Raw genomic sequence first — 24,129 nt, 5'->3', positions numbered from 1 at the left:
GAAGGTCAAGGCCGATCGCCACCAAAAACTAATCAGCTGAGCGCCGGACCATATACTAGATTCCCATGAAGTTTGGAGACGATCCGATCAAAGTTACTCAAAAAATAAGGGTTTCGTCGACCTCCATGATTGACCACAAAGTGACCTTGACCTTTGACCTTGACCTTCAAAATTTTGTGTGCTGAAGGGTATCTCTATAGGACTCTGATATGCGAAGTTACATGCGAAGATATGCGAAGATATGGTACCTACGATTTCAACATTTGACCTTGGGGTCAATCATTTTCGACCTCCAGCGCTAACCATGAAGGTCAAGGCCGATCGCCACCAAAAACTAATCAGCTGAGCGCCGGACCATATACTAGATTCCCATGAAGTTTGGAGACGATCCGATCAAAGTTACTCAAAAAATAAGGGTTTCGTCGACCTCCATGATTGACCACAAAGTGACCTTGACCTTTGACCTTGACCTTCAAAATTTTGTGTGCTGAAGGGTATCTCTATAGGACTCTGATATGCGAAGTTACAGGAGTTTCCAATAATAACTGTGGTCTACAGAGTGATCTAAACGTGGGAAAAAAATGATTAACCACAAACAAAAAAACAAAAAAACAAAAGAACAAAAAAACAAACAAAAAAACAAACATACAAGCTGACTAATACATCTTGCAAAAACTTCGTTTTGGCAAGATAAAAACACAACAAATCATCTCAAGGTCGCATACCAGCACTACTTCAGTTGCAAGGTGGACGACCAAGACAAGACATGGACACCACACATATGTTAAACTGTTTGCGTTTCCGGACTGACACAATGTTCGAATGGGGAACGAACGTCGATGCCATTCGCCGTCGCAAAGGTGTGGCAGAAGCCGAAGAAGCATCTGAATGACTCGTTACTTCTGCCTGGTTCAGGTGGCCGGGTGCTTGGGAGGCTTTCAAACTGGTACTCCACAATTTCCTGGGGAATCACAAAGCAGCCAACTTTGCCGAGTTGGTTCAAGATATGATAAAAGCCTAGTTGAAGAAATGGATTGTCGTATGTCGCTGAAGTTGCATTTTCCTCATTCATTCATTTAATTCTTCATGGGCTTCTTCTCAGCCAACATTGATGCTGTGAGTCCAGGAGCCAGAATCTGCTCAAAATGGTTTCGTGCAACACCCACTACACAGTTGGTTTGTCACTTCCAGGTGATTGGGGAACATCTGTAGAACAAATCCAGCCCTGATGTACAGTTGAATTGTGGCAGCAAAAATAAATGGCAGCTGTAGCGGCTACCGCTGGGTTTTCACAATCGCCTTGCACCTATCAAGGACGCGGAGCGATCACCATGCCGGGTTCGTCCAGGACGCCCGGGCAGGCTCGCCCTCAACTTGCCAGGCCGCAGCCAGGACGCTGGGCCACGCCCCCTCTCGCCTTTCCTGGGCAAACGCTCCGGGATAATATGTATATATATTGCTGCCCGATAAACGGGCTTTTCAGAGTGCCTGAGTGTTTGGTTTGATTAAAGCAACTCAGATGAATTCCAGCTTTTTGTCACGTCCATTCTTCCGATCGACGTGGGAGCCCCAGCTCCTTCATTGGTGACCTACCGACATGGACACGGCAGTCGCCCTTAAACTGCCTACCTTCTGGGAGGCTCACGCAGCGGTTTGGTTCGCACAGGCGGATTCCCTGTTCGCCCTGCGAGGCATCACGGCCGACGACACCCGCTTCCACCATGTGGTAGCAGTGCTCGGTTCGGCCACCGCGACCCGCGCCCTGAGCCTCCTCGAGAGCCTACCAGCCGCTGACAAATACGGCGCGATTAAGAAGCTTCTCCTCGACGCTTTCGCCCTCCCATCGGCGGAACGCGCACGGCGCCTGCTCGACCTGCCTGAGCTCGGCGACACGCGCCCTTCCGAGCGAATGGACTACATGCTTTCACTGCTCGGCGAGCACTCTCCGGCATTCCTGTTCCGGGAGCTGTTCCTCCGTCAGCTGCCTAACCCGGTATGCCTCGCCCTGGCAAGTACGACGATCACAGATCCCCGGGCCAGTAGTGTAATAATGTTGCTTCTGGGACACCTCCGTTTAACATGGGAAATCCCTATCTAATGTCATTTACCCCCTTGTCTTTTTCAAAAATCATAAACACCTCTATTTCTCCCACCCTCATCTTTATGAACCTTTTGTCTGTAGTACCTATCCTTAATGTTGTTCATTAGACCACTCAAACACTACAAATATTTGTTTTCTCTTATAGACCTATCATCCTTCTTCTACATATCATCTGGCAGATTAATCTTTGACCCATTCACTTCCATATTAATTCTTTCCCTCCCTCATTGACCCTAAACACCTATATTTCTCTCACCCTTTTCTTTACGAACCTTCTAACCTTTTGACATGCTATCCTTATTCATTAGACCACTTAAACACCTGTGATCCTTCTGACCTTATGGACCGTTTAACCTTTTACTCTTAATATCATCTGGTGAATATAACCCACTCAAACAACGACCCTACAAATATTTGTTTATGCGTGGGAAATAATTTAATTCTCCTACAACTCTCCTCACCGTCTCATCCAACTCACCGGTATTTAAATTAATTCTCTTATTTGTTTTGTGAACTTTTTTACCAGTTGCCTTTTCAATTATACTTATTTGATATTTTTTACATTCATTTTGTTTTCCATTTATATACCACTCGAACCTTTTCTAATTAATAGCTCACTGTTGAGAAATGACGTTGTTTCACTTGGATAACTTCCAAGGAATTCTCTTTGTCTTGTTTCCTGTTTTTCACAAACACACGCCCTCAGTTTCCAAAAGCTGACAAGCACTTCAGTTCCCCGAAATACATTTTGTTCATTATAAAAAGAGAGGTCTCCGAATGGGACATTTAAACATTGTGAACGAAGATGAGCTTGTCTTATTCCAGTCTTTCCTCTGATGAAGAATACTCGCCAGGACATTGGTAAGTTCATTTGGTATTAAACACTGTTAATGAGAGCTTTGTATGTGATTAATTATACAACTAATAATTTATTTTTCCTATTCATTGCAGCAATTCAAATATTGTAAATATCCTGGCAGAATTTCAAGTTGTTTCTCAAGAGTTCCACAACGAACTGAATACGGGTTTGAATAACCTACCTCCGAGATGGTGGGCTCAGAATGAATTCAATGTTTCACCGTTCTTAGAAAATTCACGTGAAAGGTATGATAGAAAATAAAAAACGAGAGGTGTGTGCATGTGTGTGTGTGTATGTGTATGTGTGTGCATGTGTGTCTGTGATTAAAATAGAGAGATCGAATTGTGAGGAACAGAAATGAAAAAATGAGATTGTGTGTGTGTGTGTGTGTGTATGTGTGTGTGTGTGTATGTGTGTGTTCTTGTGTGTATGTATCTATGCATGTGTGTGTGTGTGTATGTGTGTGTGTATGTATCTGTGAATGTGTGTGTGTGTGCGTGTGTGTGATGTTTTGTCAAGCTTACTTCAGCATAGTAATTTCTCCTTATTTTGTTTGCAGCCTCGAAGACCAAAGCTTGGAGTGGGACGATTTTGGACTCCATAGGAATGGTTATTTCCTGTCATCCTGTGATATCCTTAATTTTCATCTCGACGATCTGGACGCTAAGCTGGATTTTTTCGAGGTAAGCATGTGTGTACGTGTGTGTGGTTCACCGTTTATAATAGGTACACCATATCCCTGCGCATCGTAAGAGGTGATTCAGGGTTGGTGTCAGGAAGGGCATCCGACCCTATATTAATAATAATAATAATAATACATTTATTTTGTATAGCGCTTTTCAAGACGCTTTGACATGGAACATAAATATGAAATAAATATCTCTCCCCTCTTGTCTTTAATAGAAAGAGATTCAAAACCTGAAGACATCTGCTGAACCAACCTTTGACTTGTGCTGGGAAGAAATTGATGACTTATGCTGGGGAGAAGTTGAATGTATACCTCAAGAAAAATGTTTTAATAATATAAAGATTTTAATGTTTTCAATATTTATATATATTTGTTTTGTTTACAATTATTTAATTCTTAATTACAAAAAGAGAATAAAGGAGGGAACGGGGAGGTGCACCCCTGCCAAAGCCCCTTCACCCCCCTCATCCCACCCCTCCCCTCCCCTTGTGTGTGTGGGGAAGGTGGGGGTGGGATGAGGGGGGTGAAGGGTCAAGGGTGGGGGTGCACGGAGGGTGGGGGATGATGGGTGTGGTCTGTGTGGGCGGGGTCTGTGTGGGCGGGGTCTGTGTGGGCGGGGTCTGTGTGGGCGGGGTCTGTGTGGGCGGGGTCGGTGTGGGCGTGGCTTATGATTTTTTATTTATTTAATATTTTTTTATTATTACCACGAATTAAATTAGCTAATATGGGTGGGGTGAATAGAAATGTTGTTTAATGAATTATTAGCTTTGTTTTTTGTAATTCTTGCGAGTAAAATGAACCCAAGATTTCTTCTCGATTTATATCATTTAATTTGTAAGTCCAAGGGTTTGTAGCCATTACATCAACGATTATAAATAATTCATTAGTCCATTTTTGTGTATAACCTTTCTCAAAATGGCTTTTCCATTTGTATATCCTTACAATATCACCAACTTTAAACTTGGGCTTTCTCAAATTAATCTCCTTTTCATATTCTAATTTTGTAAATGTTTCTGATGGTTTTGATTGTGTTGATGAATGAACTGTATTATTGTAATTATCTACAATATCCTGAATTAAATACACCCATTTTTGAGAACCGAGTTGTGTGAATTTTTTATATAATTTCTCTTTTAAAGTACGATTAAAACGCTCAATAACAACTGCCTTTCCTTCATTAAAGGTGCTGTATAATTTAATACCCTTCCCCTTAAGAAATTTCATGAATATTTTGTTATAGAACTCTGTTCCCTCATCAGTCCATAACTTCTTTGGTTTCCTTTTATCCCGATCAAATATTAGCTTAAAGGCTAACATTAAAGTATCACCCCTTTTATTTTTTAAAGGGACAACCCAGGCAAATCTACTCCTCAAATCAATAACGGTTAAAGCATACCTGTATCCCCTGTCATTATTCAATTCAATTAAATCAGCGGACCATATGTGGTCAGTGTATTTAGAATAAACCTTCCTTCTTTTAAACTTTGTGATTATAGGTTTGTGTAATTCTTCAGCCAAAAGCTCCTCAGTCTTGATGGCATCATTAGAGCCTAATAGTTTTTTGAGGAATAACCAAGACCAAGTTTCAATTTAGCATTTATCAAATTTCTCACAATAAACCTATCAACTTTCTCTCTCAACGTTGGATTTTGTATCAAAGACAAATTATACAACATTTCGCTGTCGGCTTTATGTTTTTCAGTCAACGTAGTGGTTTTCCCATAAGCAATATCATGCTTCATACACACTTCGTCAACCCTATTTGTAGGTTTAGACCAAGGTTTAGGATTGTCAGCCTCATCTAATCTTTTATCCAAGTTTGTTCCTGGACCACAGAAAGAATACCCTGGAAGGTGTAATTCCCCTGGAATTCCAGTTGTTGTAAATTTACTTCCTGACAGAAACTTTTGTATGTCTCCTCCTCTTTTAGGAGAGATGAATTGGCACTTTTTAGAGCCACATACTTGACATATTCCTTTTTGATAAACTCTATTATTTTTAGCTTTAACATAAGAGATATTTTTAGATTTAGTTTTCTTTTTACATTTGAGACAATAACTCATATTTATTTATCAGAAAAATTCCGACAGAGTATCAAAACCTTTTTGGTTTTCAACATATACATTTCAATCTTTATTTTTAAAACATAAAGAATCCTAAGGAATGCCTTCACTCTCTCCTCCATTTATTTACAAATAAAAACTAACTAAAGTCAATGACACCAACATCATCAATCACATAATCTTTTCCTTCTTCTTCTTCTTCTTCTTCACCACTTTCTCGTTTAAATCTCTGAAATTGAAGACATTGACGTTCTTATTTTTGAAACCATTATCTTCATAAGAGTTGTTAATTCTTTAATTTCCTCTTCGGTGCGTTGAGATTGATTTATTTGCTTTAATACACTCAATCTTTTATGAATCTCAGTGATTTCCATCTTTTTATATTTTTCCTCCCTCTCTCTTTGCTCCCTCTCCTCCTCCTCCATTTTCTCCCTCTCCTCCTTCTCCTTTTTCTCCCTTTTCTCCTTTTCCTCCTTCTCCCTTTTCTCCCTTTCCTCCTTCTCCTTTTTCTCCCTTTCCTCCTTCTCCTTTTTCTCCCTCTCCTCCTTCTCCTTTTTCTCCCTCTCCTCCTTCTCCTCCTTTTTCTCCCTCTCCTCCTTCTCCTCCCTCTCCCTTTCCTCCTTCTCCTTTTTCTCTCTTTCCTCCTTCTCTTCTTCAACTCCTTCCTCATCCCTTGCTACCCTTGAGTTTGAACCCCAAAGAATATTATACATATACTCATCTGGATTTTGAGATATTCTTGTATCTATAATTATTTTTCTCATAATAGGATACCAATAAGATTTGTTGACGATTTCTAAAAGAGTTTTATATTTCATAACTTTGAGAAGTTCATTTTTATTTAATATTTTAAACAAGTCTCTATTTGTGGGTTTAACAATATCAGTATAAGGCCAGTTTTTTATGACAAAATTCCCATGTATATGCTCCAAATCATAAGGTATGTAATACCGAGCACCCTTTTCTTGTAGGTATCCTTGAATACAAAAATTATAATTCTCTTGTAGTCTTCTTCCTGCCATTTATGTATCAGAAATATATGTGAGATTAATATTATGACAGGTAATACCACCCCATCTTCCCACTACCAAATCGGTTTGTATTCCTCGGCTTTCTATCCTTATCTCATTACCTTCCTTCTTTGTCATGCGAACCATCGCTATACTATCATATATTTTTATTTTCTTAAAATCACGTATTTGTTGTTTACTAATTGTACTTCCACATAAATCCTTATCTTCACCAAGTGGATAATATTCTTCTTTACGAGACTGATTTAAATCATGTAGGTCTTCTATGTTTATTGAAAAAGACCAATTATACCCTAAATCAGGCATATCATACCCCCATTTATTAATTCGCATATTAACTAAATGTCCTTCTTTATAAAATTTAATTGTAAGCAGGTAGTTAAATTCAATGAGGAAAGGTGTATGGTCAGTATAACCAGGTGTTGTGGTTGTAAATTTTACTTGTTTCACAAAACGTGCTGTTTTCTTTAAAGATATATATTGTGATAAATCACTGAATCTAATCAAGTCATTCGCATCTGTAGGGTTTGGATAATTGATTAATTTATAAGTATTCTTCATATTAATATTTTTACTTACACTATATTTTTGTCGTTCAGCCTGTGCCTTTGTATAATAATTTGATAAATCAATATCCTGAGAGGATTTTCCAAAGATAGAACCATCTTTTCCAACATAGGTCATTTATATTAGATAAAAAATGATATCATAAAAATTTTCATTATTGTTGAGTTGAAATAATACATATAAACATAATTGGCCACAACATTTAGAATTTATTTCTTGAACTTGGAATGTTTGATAAACACCATTCTGTAAGAATTGTATTACTTCAACAGGTGGTGGCATACCATAACTATCAAAATAATATTTATCCTGACTATTATGAATACAAACCCAATGAGAACCATTCTGTGTGTCTAAATTCATAATAATATTCTTTGTATTCTTATTTATATGTGTTAATTCATCTCTCATACAAATAACCACATTATCAATTTTTAGTGTTTTACAATACTTAGCTAGTTCTATATTTGACGTTGTATTCTTTCCAAATTGTTTAAACCATTTATCCATTTATTTATGAGAAAGATACAATCCATTACCCCGTTTAGTTAGTTTAACACCCGCTTGAGCGATAGAGGAAAGCATATCTCCAACCAACAATCTAGCTTTATCAGGTAGACTTTCAAGTTTTTGAGCAAAATCTACAATTACACCACTTCCACTAATTTGTTTCTCCAACTCCTTGTTATGTCTTTCCAATTCTTTTTGAGCTTTTAGTTGTGCCTTCCTTTCGTTAGCAGTTTTTACCGCTGCTGAAATACCACCAGTCAATGCTCCCGCCGCACTTAAACCAGCAAATAAAGGAATTAGAAACGGGAGAAATCCTCCTCTTGACTCGTCTATTGAATATTTCTTTAACATAGGTTTCGTCATTTTAATTTTAAGTGATCCAACATCATTTAGTGTTTTTACTTGTGTGTGTGTGAGTAAAACATCAATTCTTACAGCTCCTTTTCTTTGAATTGTATTAACATTAATAATACAAGGCTTTTGATTTTGAATACAAGATGTTAATTTATTAAGATTGATTTGATTAACATATACCCCAACCATTTATTTATGAGAAAAAACCTATGTGATATTAATCATAACACCATTATCTGTATTAATCTGTAATTCTGTTTCCTCCAAAAGCAAACAATATGCATTAACCTCTTCACTCTCCCCTCTTTCAATGTATAGAGAAGTATCCACTCGATTAGACTTTATAGTTTCCTTTTGAGAACTCAGGTCAATTGCGTAGATTGTATAAAGTTTTTGAAACGCAACCATATCCAAAATAGGATCATTATTACCATTACTTTCACACACCTTTTGGTAGGACTTGTAGGCTTCCGCATAATCATTTTTTTCCCAATCAATTTCCAATCTATCTCGCGGATAAAATGTGCCATCAAGAGAAACCCGAAGTTGTTTCACCTTTGCATTATCACTCAGGGCATTATTCTTATTAGTACCGTCCTCTCCATCTGGTTTTTTAAAAATGAGCCAGAGGTATCGTGGCTTTCCTTGAAGAACACCTAAATTCCAAGTGTAGGTAGTGTGTTCCAGTTTAACGTGTTGACATCTTCTTTTAAGGTATGATACATTTAGCGGTTTCTTTGAGTTAAGTCTTCTATTTAACATCTCTTCCGTTTTAAGATTAGGAGTATATTCACTGATATACCAACACAAATCATTAATAACAAATTTATTATTTTCTCCAAAAGCATTTTCATCCCCAAAAAGCAACCTATTTACATTATCATTCCTTTGTAGTTGAAATCTAATTTTAAGCCCATACAAAACTTTATCATAATCGCAAAATCCAAATATACCTTTAAGAGGTACTGCTACGGTAAAACTATTCACTGCTTTTGTTTCATCATTATACATTGACTTCCTTTGACTATAACCAGGGTCTGCGTTTGTACCCGTTGACATATCAGGAATAAAACCTTCAACAGCTCCCTTACCCATTCTATCACTAAACGAATATAGTGTAAATTTCATCATTTCAGATGTAGCAGAGACATAATCAACCGCTTCAACCTCTTGTGTTCCAATATACAGGCGGACACTATCAAACATTTTCCAGAAGAAATCATTTACGAGTGTAGCATTAGTATTATTCGCAGCCTTAGTGAATTTAAATTTACACAGCAAGAAACTATCAGCTATATTCAAGTAAGTTTGTTGATTATTTATTTCAAAACTTTTTGTTCCGTTTGAATTCCAGTCTGTTCCTGTTATAGCATTTACCTTAAAATAGTCTTCCTTTTTAGTAGAGTTTGAAATGATAATCGTATCATCCAAATCATAGATACTATCAATCGCTTCCATACTTGTATTTATATAGCATTAAAATCGTTGAAACCCTGACCCAAGTATTTTAATGATTTTTTGTCGTTCTTGTGAAGATAGTTGAGTTTTACCTTTTTTAATTTCTTTGATTGCTTGTAATTTATGAGACTCCTTTTGAGCATCTTTTATACTCTTTATAGCACCCGCAACAGAGCCCACGGCAGAAGCAGTTGAACCAATTAGGTCTTTATGTTTAAGGATGGTTGAACCAATACCCATTAGAGTATCAATTATCCCATCTCCTTTATTTCTAAATTGATGTCCCACACCCCGTTGTCGCTTTGGTTTATAGTATCCTCTCCCAAGAAACATACCTTCACCCTTATAGTATGGTGAAAGGAACATCCCATCCCCTGTAATTATTTTATATTTTCCCAACTCGTGTTTTCTCACAATAACCATTATTTATTTATTGAAAAACTTCACGTAGGTGAATTCTGATGGATATAATTTCATCATTAAAGGATATCATACGATTATCTTGGTCGGTTATCCTAAAATTTACTCTGTATATGGTTTTTCCTGACACAGGTAAATAGACAAGATTTTTTGGTTCCATATTAAATTTATAACCAATCGGGGTTGAGTATGCGCTGAATGAAAATATTGTATTTGTTCTTATTCCATCGTTATAAGCACCATCAATCAAATCACAATGAATTAATACTGAATTTATACCGGAGGATATTTGAATGACATTATCACTGTAAGACGTCCCGTTAGTTTCAATCTTTTTAGAAGAGAACCCCAATAGCTCTCTGAACGAATTTTCAATCGTGAAATCAACTTTATAATTATTTTTAAGTTTAATAGTTGATTTTGAAGTGTGTTTTTGAATATCTATTACAATATTTTTTGGTTCATCACCTTTTTCTTTCATAAGGCGAGAGACTTCTGAAGATATTTGAGAAATCTCGTAAGCTCCAGGTGAAACGGTTATAGTTTTATATCCACTTCCTGGATTATAACTAAACTTGTTGTTTTTCTCTGTGATATTAAAAAGGGTATTGTAAGTTTCCATTGACAACAAAGATGCCTCATATGAGGTAAGGGGGTCAAGTTGTAGTGGGTAAGGGAATGAAGCTGTGTAATCGCTCGTTGTGAAATTAAAACTAAGAATTGTGCTTCTCATCTTATTTAATATCTAATAAAATATCTTTGTATTGACATTTATTAATTATTTTCATGTTCATCAACTGATCTAAAATGGCTGAGGATTCATTAAAACAATTGTTGTTTCCAGCCTTCTTACTACCTAACAACAATAATAGCCTATTAACTAATTGTGATGGGTCATTTGGAAGAAAACTAACACCCGAACCAAGCTTACTTAAAGCATCAATAATATGTTTCTCCTTCTCATTCTTCTTACTTTTACCAGCAACAGAAACTCCATAATCAAGTGCATTTAGCAACTCAATATATACCCTATCTTCCTCTCTTTCCATATCAAGTGGTTCCTCAAAATATTTTGAACCGCTGAATCCGGGGTTTGTTAGAAGAAACATTAATCTTGGAGTTAATTTAACATTTGGTTGAGTAGAACTCAAGAACATCAATTCATCATTAAATATCAATACCTTTTCTTCCACAAGATGAAACACTGCTGGTTCTTCTGTTGGAATGAGACCTGCTCTGGTTTTTGAACCCGCCGAATATTCATTGTTTTGAAGAGCTTCCACAACATAATTAGGGGGTTGATTTACCTCCTCAAGTTTCCGAAATAATCCCTCGTCATCATATTCTAATTCACCAAGTTCTTGTTTTGTTATCTGACTAAAATCTTTGAGCATTTGAAGTTTTTTCGGAGTAAATTCTACCGTGGGAACTGTAGGGTGTTGAGTTTTCAAAAGTGGTTTAAAGAATTTCTCTTGTTTTCTTTCAAAGGCTTCTTCACCAGTTAGTTTCTGTCTCCGTTTCTTCTTTATCTCTTCCTGTTGTTTAACAACTTTTGAAACTAATTGTTGATGTTCCTTAAACTTTCTTTCTCTTTCTTCAGTATTCATTTTCTGTATTTATTTATTGAAAAATATCATTTAGTATCTCATCTTGTTTCACAACAATATATTTATATTTTCCAATCGTGTGTTTCATATAATTTTCAAATTCTTTTTTACTACATAACGTAGAGCAATTATCTCTCCAAAAATTATTTACATCTATTGAATTTAACTTAAATAAAATAAAAGTATTGGCATTGTTTCTTATTGAGCGTCGAGGGAGTTGAAAATATGATTGACTAAGATATATACAATTACAAGAAGAATGTCTCCCTCTTGTATAGTAGCTATCCATTACTGTTTGGTTTCTCTCATTAACACAATCATCAAAGATGACAAGGTTCTTTTTTGATTTATCTAAATCTTGAGGTGAAGGTATATCATCCGTATTATCACTGAGAATACAAGTTATGGGTTTCGATTTTGATTTCTGTGTATCACAAAATAATTGTATTATATCATCAATATTATAATCATTTAGTTTGTTTTGAAGTTTAAATAAACCGATAATGTCTTCCTTTTTAAGACCCGCATTAAAACCCTGTGAGAGTAGTTGATACTCGGGTTGAAAACTTGACTTTGTAAAAATTATTAAATTATCATAATCTAAAAAATTAGAACCAAGGAGCATCTTTAAAAGTAAACAGGTTTTTCCACATCCGCTTGAACCAACTATTAGACATCTCAATGAATTTGGAATGTTTTTATGGTTATTAAATTTTATCTTATTTTCCCAAACGGGTAAAAAATCATTCATTTATATATTTGGAAAACAAGTTATCCAACTTTTTTTGAGCTATTTGAGAAACTCTATATTTTATCCTGAGTTCGGGTTTAATTTCAAAATAATCCATTATTTTATTTATATAGTATCTTGTATTAACATTTCCATTAAAATTATTTTGAATAATAAATATCATTAAACCCTTATACATTTCCTCAATACAATTAGTCTCTTCCCTTGAAAGAAATGGTGTATTATCATCACAATACTTAACATTCATCTCTCTTATTAATCTTGTAAAGTAATTCATTTTTGGTTCTAATTTAAAAGAGTTATATATTTTTTTATATTTCTTATTATCATTAATTAAAATTAAATCACAGAAAATACATTGTTTATATGAATCCTCATCATTAAGCCCCACTCTATCACAAGCCGGACAATTCTCTAATTTATCATATGGAGAGTCTGGAAATTCTAAATATCCTTCAGAACTTATCATATTTATGTGGTAAATTTTTACTTAAACTAAACGCAAGTTTATTCATTAATAAATACAATGTTTCAAAGCACAAAAGACAAATTTCAATCAATCTCTACTTCGGTGGAAGATATAGAAAAATATGTCAAAGATGTTAAATTGAACAAAGATAAATATGGAAATTTTTGGGTAAAACCAGTTATGGAAAATAACATGAGCCCCTCTATTTCATTTAAAGGAAGAGCTCTAACTATACCTGGAAAGACATCCATTAAAGTAAATCTAACAAAAGTTTCTCCTCTACTCCTGGCAATTTATTCAAAGCTTGAAAAAGTGATTGACCACGATACTTTGAAAAAGAATGATAAGACCATTAATAATTCTAGAGGAGACATTTGTATTTTCTTTAATAATCCAAAGGGTGTAGATCTAAGTAAAATGAATGATGTTAATATTTCTGGTGAAATGTCATTTCGTTCTATGATAGTTAGAGATTATTTAAAGATAACTTTTGATATAAAAATTGTAGAGATTGAATCTGTTAATGAAAGAAAGTATATAGATATTGATGGGAATATTTTTCTTGCTAATTAAATATGAGTCAATACAGCAGTGAAGATTTTACTATTTCATTGAACTCAGACGATAGTGATGATAGTATTTCATTGAACTTGGACGATGGTGATGATAGTATTTCATTGAACACAGATGATAGTTATGATACTAATAGTTTGTGCTCAAATGATAGTTATGAGAGTAGCTTTATTGATGACTCTGAGTATGATTCTGAGTATTCATGTGATAGTTATGACTTAGATGATTCTGAGTGAAAAAGTGTTTTAGTTTAAGCACAGCGATATATATAAAACGGAGCTGTAAAGCTCAAAAGTGTTTTATTTTAAGCACAGTGATATATATAAAACACCACGTTTTCTCACGCTATAAATATGGTTTATTGTGATACTTGCGAGAAGGAAGTAAAATATTATAAACAACATATTCTCACCGCAAAACATACATACAACATTTTAAACAAACTTTCCCCTCTTCCACCTGAAACAAAACACTGTTCTACATGTAATAAAAATATCCTCAAGAAAGGCTTCAAAATACATCTTAAAACAAATCTACATTTATCAAATTTTATCACAACTAAAAACTCTGATGGAGCATTCAAAGGACATATTAAAATAAGAGTCTTTAACTTCAAACCTCCTGAACCAGAGTCTATAGTTGATGCTGTAGAAATAGTTAAACCTGCTGTTCAAACGTTGATTGAAAAAACACTAAAGGAAATGAAACCACTTAAATTTTATATGGGAGTAAAATTAGAAATGACAAAGGATGAAGGAGTTATAGATGCACCATACATGAGAACTGAGCCACACTTTATATCTTCATATCAAGATTTTAAAACATCAGGAGTCTATGATGAACTTATTAAACAAGAGCAAGATGTGGATAATTCAATCGTAGGAAGTGGATTCAATATAGGAAAAATTATTTACATAGACATTCATATTCTTAAATCAGATCCTCTAAAAGCTTCTTCTTACATTGATTTACCCAGTGTTATCAAAAATAGAAAAGCAGTTATCAATATCAAAAATAAAGACAATAAATGTTTTCTCTGGTCTATTTTAGCACACTTACATCCTCCACATTTTCATGATGAAAGAGTATCTCATTATAAAAAATATGAGAATACATTAAATACGAAAGATCTAAAGTTTCCGATGACTTTAAATGATATTCCTAAATTTGAAAAGATGAATAATTTATCAGTTAATGTTTATGGTCTAACAGAAACAAACAACATTCAGGTTTTAAAGCTTTCTGACAATTGTAAACAAACTCATATTAATCTTCTATATTTTAATTCAGACGAAAATTCACATTATACATACATCAAAGATATTGCTAAATTAATAAAACCACAAGTCTGTAAGAGAACAAATAAAATATATATTTGTTTGCGTTGTCTTAACTTCTTCAATTCACAAGAAAGATTAGATAAACATTCAAATTATTGTGGCGAACATAAATCAACGGTAATCAATATGCCTAAAGAAGGCTCAAAGATCACATTCAAAGATGAAAATAAAAAGATCAAACATCCATTTGTTATATATGCTGATTTTGAAAGTATTTTAGAAAAAATTGATACTGCTTCTCAAGATCCAAAAGAATCATACACAAATAAATATCAAAAACATACTCCTTGTGGTTTTTGTTATTATATCAAATCATCCGTTGGTGATAAATATAACAAGTTAGAGATGTATAGAGGCTCAAATACCCCAGAGGAGTTTGTGAAACGACTAGAAAAAGACTGTGTTCGATTAACCAAGATAATGAGAGAAACCAATAAACCAATGTCCTTAACAAGTAAAGAAAAAAGGGAATTTATAAAAAACAATGTCTGTCATATTTGTGAGGAGAAAATTGGTAAAGGTCTAAAGGTTAGAGACCATTGTCATCTCACTGGTAAATATAGAGGTCCGGCTCATCAAAGTTGTAATATTAATTATCAACTCCCCTCTTTCATTCCTGTCTTTCTTCATAACAACGCTCATTATGATACACATCTATTTATCAAGGAACTCTCAAAGACTTCTGGAAGTATCTCAGCAATTCCAAACACGGATCAGAAATACATTTCATTCACAAAAACAATTCACACATCTCCTATTACTCATATCAGATTTCTTGATACATTTAAATTCATGGCAAGTCCATTGGTTAACTTGGTTCAAAATCTAAAAGAGTTTCCATGTCTTTCAGAGTATTTTTTAGATAAAGATTTTCTAACACAAAAGGGAATTTACCCCTATGACTATATGGACTCATTTGAGAGATTCAATGAAACACAACTTCCTTCAAAAGAAAATTTCTATAACAAATTAAATAATAGTCATATATCTGATAAAGATTATGTACACGCACAAAATGTTTGGGAAAAATATAACATCAAGAATCTTGGCGAGTATCACGATTTGTATCTCAAAACTGATGTGCTTTTATTGGCCGATGTATTTGAAGCCTTTAGATCTGTTTGTCGCACTGGATATGGATTGGATCCTGCTCACTACTACACAGCACCTGGATTGGCCTGGAGTGCGATGTTGAAAATGACAAAACAAGATTTGGATTTGATAACCGATGTTGATATGCTTTTGATGATTGAAAAGGCAAAAAGAGGTGGAATTTCACAAGTCTGCTCGAGTAGATACGCAAAAGCAAATAACAAATATCTTCCAAATTATGATCCAACGAAAGAGAGTTCTTACTTGATGTACTATGACGCGAACAACCTGTATGGCTGGGCAATGTCTCAGGCTCTTCCTTATGGAAAACTTAGATGGGTAAAGGAAAAAGACTACAAAAACGTTTTACAAGATGTATGTATCTCTACACAAAAAGAATTGGATGAAGAAAAAGTTGGTTATTATTTTGAAATTGATTTAAAATATCCAGAGGAACTCCATAACCTACACAAAGATCTCCCATTTGCTTGTGAGAAAGCAAGTCCAAAGAAAGAATGGTTGAGTGATTATCAACGATCGTTTGATATAGGTGAATCAACAGAAAAATTACTTACTACATTATATAACAAGAAAAATTATGTTCTACACCAAAGAAATTTGCGACAATATTTATCAAAAGGTCTAAGAGTAGAGAAGATCCATAGGGTTCTAAAGTTCAATCAAAGTCATTGGTTAAAGGGGTACATTGATTTTAATACACAAAGAAGAACAGAGTCAAAAACAGATTTTGAGAAAGACTTTTATAAATTGATGAATAATGCGGTCTTTGGTAAGACTATGGAGAATGTGAGGAAAAGACAAAATATCAGACTATCAACATCTTGGGAACAAGCATCAAAATTAATTAATAGACCGAGTTTTACTCGAGCTGAGGTCTTTACTGAGAACTTTTGTGCGATCCATTTGATTAAAGAGAGTATTGAAATGAACAAACCTATTTATATTGGAACAACAATTCTTGATTTATCAAAGTCATTAATGTATGATTACTTTTATAATAACTTGAGGAAGAAATATCAAAATGATGTTAATCTACTTTATATGGATACAGATAGTTTTATTTTGAAAATTAATACCAACGATGTTTATTCAGACATGAAAAGAGACATTAATATCTATGACACGAGTAATTACAGTCCAGAGAGTGAGTTGTTCTCTTCTAAAAATAAAAAGGTGATTGGAAAGTTCAAGGATGAATTAGGAGGAAATGTTATGAGTGAATTTGTGGGATTGAGGTCAAAGGCTTATGCTTATAAATACATTGTGAATAACGTTGAAAAGACTGATAAGAAGTTAAAAGGTGTAAAGAAAAATGTTATTAAAGAAACAATAAACTTTAAGGATTATTATAACTGTTTAACAACAAAGAAAGAAGAGTTTAGAAAGATTAATGGAATAAGAAGTTATAAACATCAATTATATTCAGAAGAGATAAATAAGAAAGCATTGGGGGCTTTTGATGATAAGAGGTTTATTTTAGAAAATGGAATTGATAGTCTCCCTTATGGTTATATAAGTATATAAGTGATAAGATATATATATAAGTGATAAGATATATATAAGTGATAAGATATATATAAGTGATAAGTTAAAAAGGGGGGGGGGGGTTGGGGATTTTAACGGGCTACCGCCGCCTTTTTTACTATTATATAAATGATAGAACCAAGTATCAACCAGACTAAAGAGTGGAGGTGTAATCAACCTTGGTATATAAATGGAAAACATAATGAATGTGAAAAATATCAAATAGGTATAATTGAAAAGGCAACTGGTAAAAAAGTTCACAAAACAAATAAGAGAATTAATTTAAATACCGGTGAATTGGGTAAAAAAGATGGAAATATTTTTGAGTGGACGGAAAACTTTGATGGTTGTCAGGAAAATATATACTTTAATTTAAAAATGGTATGTGGCACTGGAGGCGCTCAAGCAAGAACATTGAGGGAGGTTTACCATTTTATCTTAGCTCAGTTAAAATATCTTAATAAAGAACCAAACTCAAACATATTTTTTGTTAATATATTAGATGGTGAAGAGAGTTGTAGGAGAATTAAATTATTTCCCACGCATAAACAAATATTTGTAGGGTCGTTGTTTGAGTGGGTTATATTCACCAGATGATATTAAGAGTAAAAGGTTAAACGGTCCATAAGGTCAGAAGGATCACAGGTGTTTAAGTGGTCTAATGAATAAGGATAGCATGTCAAAAGGTTAGAAGGTTCGTAAAGAAAAGGGTGAGAGAAATATAGGTGTTTAGGGTCAATGAGGGAGGGAAAGAATTAATATGGAAGTGAATGGGTCAAAGATTAATCTGCCAGATGATATGTAGAAGAAGGATGATAGGTCTATAAGAGAAAACAAATATTTGTAGTGTTTGAGTGGTCTAATGAACAACATTAAGGATAGGTACTACAGACAAAAGGTTCATAAAGATGAGGGTGGGAGAAATAGAGGTGTTTATGATTTTTGAAAAAGACAAGGGGGTAAATGACATTAGATAGGGATTTCCCATGTTAAACGGAGGTGTCCCAGAAGCAACATTATTACACTACTCGGGCCCTTGCCAGAGAAGCCGACAAGATCTCCGCCGCAGGTCAGCGCATCGCAGCAGCGACATGGGACCCACCGCCGTCCGACGCAACACCCATGGCGCCCGAGCACCCGGCACGGTCGACGACCGAACTGCCGACGCAATTGGCGGCCGCTACACCGAACCGACCACCTCCAGCACGACGACCGGGGCCTCCGCCTGACCAAGCGTGGTGTTACTATCATGCCAGGTTCGGACAGAAGGCCCAGACATGCCGACCCCCGTGCACCTTCGGCAGGCCGGGAAACGGCCGGGCCGGCGTTCATTACCAGCCATGAGCGCCGGCCACACGGGCAACTTACTGTTCATCACGGATAAAGTGTCCGGACGGCACTTCCTGTGCGACACCGGCGTCCAACTGAGCGTCATACCCGCCTCTGACCAGGACAGGCAGTCCGCGGTTTGCGGCCCCTCCTTGGTTGCGGCCAACGGATCGACCATCCGCACCTTCGGCCCACGCAACGTCACCCTCTGCTTCGGCGGCCAACGCTTTGCTTGGACGTTTGTAACCGCAAACGTGCCCATGGCTCTGCTAGGCGCCGACTTCCTCTGCGCACACGGACTGCTGGTGGACGTCCAACGGCGTCGTTTAATCAACGCCGAAACCTTCAGCTCCCTAATATGCACATTGAGCAGCTCTGCGCCGACCGAGCTGGCATGCGCCGTCCCGGCGGCGAACGAGTTTGCTCGCCTGCTCACGGAGTTCCCGGCCCTCACGCGGCCGACGTTTTCGGCCGTCGCAGTACGGCATGGGATCGAGCACCACATACCAACCACGGGCCCGCCGGTCTACGCCAGGGCCCGCCGCCTCGACCCAGCCAAGCTCGCCATGGCGAAGGCCGAATTCGACGCATTGGAGCACCTCGGCATCGTGCGGCGCTCCGATAGCGCGTGGGCCTCGCCACTGCACATCGTGCCAAAGCCGGGGGGTGGATGGCGCCCGTGTGGCGACTACCGCCGTCTCAATTACGCTACCACCCCCGACAGGTACCCGATCCCGCATATCCAAGACTTCTCCGCCCGTCTGGCGGGACGGGTCATTTTTTCGAAAATTGATCTCATACGGGGATATCACCAGGTACCTGTCAGGGCGGCCGACGTCCCTAAAATGGCAGTCATCACGCCGTTCGGCTTATTCGAATTCTTGCGGATGCCGTTTGGTCTCAAGAACGCGGCTCAGGCGTTCCAGCGCTTGATGGACGGCATGCTGCGTGACCTGCCGTTCCTTTTCGTTTACCTGGACGACATCCTCGTCGCCAGCACGTCCCGGGCCGAGCACCTCCTCCACCTCCGAACACTGTTCGGGTGCCTCAGCGAGCACGGCCTCATCGTCAACCCGGCCAAATGCCACTTCGGCACGACGGCCGTTGATTTTTTGGGCCACCACATCACCAAGAACGGGGCCGTGCCGCTGCCAACCAAGGTCGAGGCCATCACCACGTTCCCGCGTCCCCGCACCATAAAGGCCCTGCAGGAATTCCTGGGAATGGTGAATTTTTATCACCGCTTCGTGCCCCGCGCTGCTCAACTCATGCGGCCCCTCTACGAAGCCCTCCGGGGCAAGCCGGCCAAGCACGACATCGCCTGGTCCGCAGCAATGGATGCGGCCTTCCAAAGCTCAAAGCGGGCCCTCGCCGATGCAACACTGCTCGCTCACCCGGTGCTCAACGCTCCCATCGCCCTCACCACGGATGCCTCCGACTACGCGGTGGGCGCCATACATGAGCAATGGGTGAACGGGGTTTGGCAGCCACTCGCTTTTTTCAGCCGGCAGCTCCGGCTGAACGAGCTCAAATACAGCACGTTTGACCTGGAGCTCCTCGGTCTACACCTGGCCGTCTGCCATTTCCGCCACCTCCTGGAGGGCCGACCTTTCACGGCATTCGTCGAGCACAAGCCGTTGGTTTACGCCATGGCCAAGGTCACAGAGCCGTGGTCGGCCCGCCAACAGCGACACCTCTCCGCCGTGTCGGAGTTTACCACGGACATCCGGCACGTTGCCGGCAAAAACAACGCCGTGGCCGACTGTCTTTCCCGGGCCAGCGCGAACGCGGTCCACCTGGGCGTGGACTTTGCGCTTATGGCGGCGGACCAAACCACCAACACCACGGTGCAAGCCCTCCGGGCGGCGGACACGGGCCTCCGCCTGGCCGACATCCCCTTCGCGGACACTGTCCTGCTCTGCGACGTCTCCCAAGGCCAGCCTCGCCCCATCGTGCCTGTCACCTGGCAACGCCGCATCTTCGCCTCCCTCCACGGCCTTTCCCACCCGGGCCGGAAAGCTTCCCAGAAGCTGGTGTCGGCGCGATTCGTCTGGCACGGCCTTCGTCGGGACGTCCGCGATTGGACCAGCACCTGCACGGCCTGCCAACGGGCCAAGGTCCACCGACACACCCAGGCCCCGCTGGCACCTTTCACCGTGCCCGAACGACGTTTCGACCACGTCAACGTGGATCTGGTGGGCCCCCTCCCCCCGTCACGGGGGTTCACACACCTGCTCACCATGGTGGACAGGACCACCAGGTGGCCGGAGGCCGTTCCCCTCGTCTCCACCACCACCGCCGACGTGGCGCAGGCTTTCATCGCCACCTGGGTCGCCCGCTTCGGCGCACCGGCGGACATCTCGTCAGATCACGGACCACAGTTCACCTCCGAGCTGTGGGGCACGGTCGCCCGCAACCTGGGGGTCAAGCTCCACCATACTACGGCCTACCACCCCCAAGCAAACGGGTTGTGTGAGCGATTCCACCGCTCCATGAAGGCCGCGCTCTTGGCCGGCCTTCAAGACGGCGGTTGGGCCGACCGGCTGCCATGGGTCCTTTTGGGCCTCCGCACGGCCCCCAAGGAGGACCTCCAGGCATCCACCGCCGAGCTGGTCTATGGCCAGGCGCTACGCGTCCCGGGCGAATTCGTGCCCGACGCTACCAGTCCCTGGTCCGCAGCTCACCAGCGCTCGGACCTCCAGGAGGCCGCCCGACGGTTTGCCCCCGTGCCAACATCCCACCACGGTGACCCCCGTCCTACGTCCCCCCAGCACTTCGCACAGCGGAGTATGTTTTTGTGCGTCACGACGCACATCGGGGGCCACTCCGGCCGCCGTACGACGGGCCCTTCCGGGTGCTGTGACGGGACGACAAGTCGTTCGTCATCGACATCGGCGGCAGGTCGGACCGGATTGCGGTGGACCGCCTCAAGCCGGCGCACGTGGACGTCGACCACCCACCACGGGTGGCCCTTCTGCCGCGGCGAGGCCGCCCCCCGTCCACGGTGCCCCCCACTCGACCACCCACCACCACACCGGACCCCCTCCCACGACCCGCCAGGGGTCGCTTCGGCCGGGTCATCAGGACCCCCCTCAAATTGACCCTGCCGGTGCAAGTCGATTCTGGGGGGACGTGTGTAGCGGCTACCGCTGGGTTTTCACAATCGCCTTGCACCTATCAAGGACGCGGAGCGATCACCATGCCGGGCTCGTCCAGGACGCCCGGGCAGGCCCGCGCTCAACTTGCCAGGCCTCGGTCGGGACGCCCGGGCATGCCCGGGCATGCCCGGGCAGGCTGGCCCTCAACTTGCCAGGCCGCAGCCAGGACGCTGGGCCACGCCCCCTCTCGCCTTTCCTGGGCAAACGCTCCGGGATAATATGTATATATATTGCTGCTCGATAAACGGGCTTTTCAGAGTGCCTGAGTGTTTGGTTTGATTAAAGCAACTCGGATGAATTCCAGCTTTTTGTCGCGTCCATTCTTCCGATCGACGTGGGAGCCCCAGCTCCTTCACAGCCACTTTTCTATGAGGGGGGTGGTGTCCGAGGCGTAAGTCTGAGATTTTGACGGATTTCATTTATCTATTTTTTCTCTTAGCCCCTACAGGCTACAGGGAGATATTATCCCACCGACAGAGGATACTGTCTGTGCTTGTGAACGGTTCATATGCTCCCTGTACACAACAGCTCAGGCAACAGGTGACACGGCGGACGAAATCAGATATTGGATGTTCTGCCAGAAAAGGCAGAAGTGAATGCCGAACACCAACATCTGACAATATTACGCAACACATTTATCGAGCTAACTATCAGTCATTCATCTGGAAGAAGTCATTGCTCCCCAACCAAGCACTCCCAAAGCAAGATGGTAATGGATGGAACATCGAAGATGAAACTCTCCAGCCCATCCTCATGACCAAAGACCCTGCTCCAGTTGGACTAGTTGAGCTGACCGCGTGCAAGTGTAAAGTGTCTGCATGTCAACGCAGCCACGTATGTGCCTGCAAGAACAATAACATGCCATGCACAGAAGCCTGCACTTGCATGGGAGGTGAACAATGCAAAAACCCAAACAAAGAACCTTCCACAAGCTACGAAGAAGATGATGATGAGGAAGATTAATGATGACATTTTCGTGATTTTATACCACTTAGAGGATGATTCAGTAGCAAAATATGTGTTTATTTTAATAATACAACAAATAACAGTTATATGTTAACATTGTAATGTTCAGTGAATGACTATGGTTATGACACGCAGCCAGATTTGACATGGTGAGATATGTTTACTGAGATTACTTGTGGACTTTTGGTCATAACAGGAGTAGGGTTGGTGATTTAAGGGCAAATGAAATCTATATTTTTCGGACTTTACTTAAGGATTGTCCAATTTTGTTTCTTGAAAAGTTCATAAAGATAAATCACATTACAACCATAACCGCATTTGAACAACATAAAGATGATATTGCATAATTACAGTCGAAAAGCAAAAACTACATATTTCAGCGATTTTGTGTGTTTTGGGTATAATACAAGGTATAATAATAATTTTTTTTTAAATCATACTTGAACAACATAACAAAAATCCCCTCATACTTCCCACTATCCTTTTAATTATAATGTTGAAGAATCCCTTTTGGAAGAGCTGAAAAAAACAAAAATACCAAAAAAAATCGTCAATTTCGAGCTTTACGCTACCCCCTTAATAGAAAAGTGGCTGCCATTTATTGTTGCTGCCACAATTCAACTGTACGTCAGGGCTGGATTTGTTCTACAGATGTATCCCAAGCACCCTGAAATGACAAACCAACTGTGTAGTGGGTGTTGCACGAAACTCATTTTCTCGGCCTCTCTTGAAAACTGGCTCCTGGACTTTGTGAGCGATGAGCATGGTGCGAGGTTCCATAAAGATATCAGCACGATGGAGACGCTCTATCAAGGGCATTTCAACCCCAACAGGATGGGGAACTACTGCTGGTTTCTTCAGAGACAAACCACTGCTCGTCACAAGCGTAAAATCAAGTGCTTAAAGCATTTCTAAACAGTTAATGTCTACTTTATAGTTTATACAATGTGTTTATGATGTTCAATGTGCTTCAGTTTATGGTTAACAGTTACTGTATGTTATACGATGTGTTTATATTGTGTAATTGTGCAATGTGCTTGATTTAAAAAAAAAAAAAACAATGCCTGAAAAATGACATTTTTCTGTAACTGAAAATCCTGACTTCAGATCTAAAATCAACATGCTCACCTTAATAAAGGACACCTATAGTTACCTCAATAGCAGAGGGAAAGTTTTTTTTTGTCCAGTGTTCTTTTAATGCTGTTACGTTTGTGGGGGTAGATGATGGATTCCCATAGTACAGATAGG

At 39.6% G+C, this 24,129-nt stretch overlaps 1 protein-coding gene and 1 long non-coding RNA gene across 3 annotated transcripts in view; one reads left to right on the top strand and one right to left on the bottom strand.

Moving 5' to 3' along the window:
- The window catches only part of LOC137416068 (E3 ubiquitin-protein ligase TRIM11-like), a 126,626-nt gene that overhangs the window by 51,916 nt on the left and 50,581 nt on the right, over positions 1 to 24,129 (bottom strand). The window lies entirely within an intron of this gene.
- LOC144889558 (uncharacterized) lies at positions 2,800 to 4,073 on the top strand. Its single transcript, XR_013621868.1, has 4 exons — positions 2,800 to 2,962; positions 3,053 to 3,205; positions 3,520 to 3,643; positions 3,864 to 4,073. It is a non-coding gene; the product is annotated as an uncharacterized LOC144889558 (long non-coding RNA).

Source organism: Myxine glutinosa, chromosome 1 (genome assembly GCF_964187855.1).
Source record: "Myxine glutinosa chromosome 1, kmMyxGlut1.1, whole genome shotgun sequence".
Classification (NCBI taxonomy): Eukaryota; Metazoa; Chordata; class Myxini; order Myxiniformes; family Myxinidae; genus Myxine; species Myxine glutinosa.
This window is presented reverse-complemented; position numbering and strand designations above follow the sequence as displayed.